Below are 408 nucleotides of genomic sequence, written 5' to 3'. Positions count from 1 at the left end.
AACTTGCCTCCATGTCTAGGGAGTAAACAGAAGGTAGGAAAGGCTATCAGCTCTTCGGTACTCTCGTTCCCTTCATTCTCAAAGGAGGGACCCATTACTGAGTCACATTCTAAACGCAAACACGCAAACAAAACGATACCTTCTACAGTTGACACTCGCTGATCGCATCCTCCCTCTCACAAACCTCGAAATACGCCTTTATCTCGACGCCCTGCGCCCTCGGATCATGCCCAAACACTCCAGAACCTCCGACAAACCTCACCGACACACCGAACGAACCCGAATAGAAGGCCTAAAAGCGGAAAAAAGGCCAAAATTCTCACACTTGTTTTGGAGTCGGATTCTTCTGTTTACATTTGCGATCCGGGAGTTTTTGGCGCGAAATCTCCCCGAGGACTTGGCCGATGG

General features: G+C 49.5%; 1 protein-coding gene across 1 annotated transcript in view; it reads right to left on the bottom strand.

Annotated features, from left to right (window-relative positions):
• Positions 1–397, bottom strand: part of LOC119589538 (ATPase family AAA domain-containing protein 5-like) — a gene marked incomplete in the record, with an annotated part of 13,963 nt that extends 13,566 nt beyond the window's left edge. The window contains 1 exon segment of the mRNA XM_037938139.1: positions 324–397.
• Between the last annotated feature and the right edge of the window lie 11 nt (positions 398–408).

The sequence above is a fragment of the Penaeus monodon genome, chromosome 25 (genome assembly GCF_015228065.2).
Source record: "Penaeus monodon isolate SGIC_2016 chromosome 25, NSTDA_Pmon_1, whole genome shotgun sequence".
In the NCBI taxonomy this organism is placed as follows: Eukaryota; Metazoa; Arthropoda; class Malacostraca; order Decapoda; family Penaeidae; genus Penaeus; species Penaeus monodon.
The sequence above is the reverse complement of the archived record's forward strand: the minus strand, read 5'-3'. Positions and strand labels throughout refer to the sequence as shown.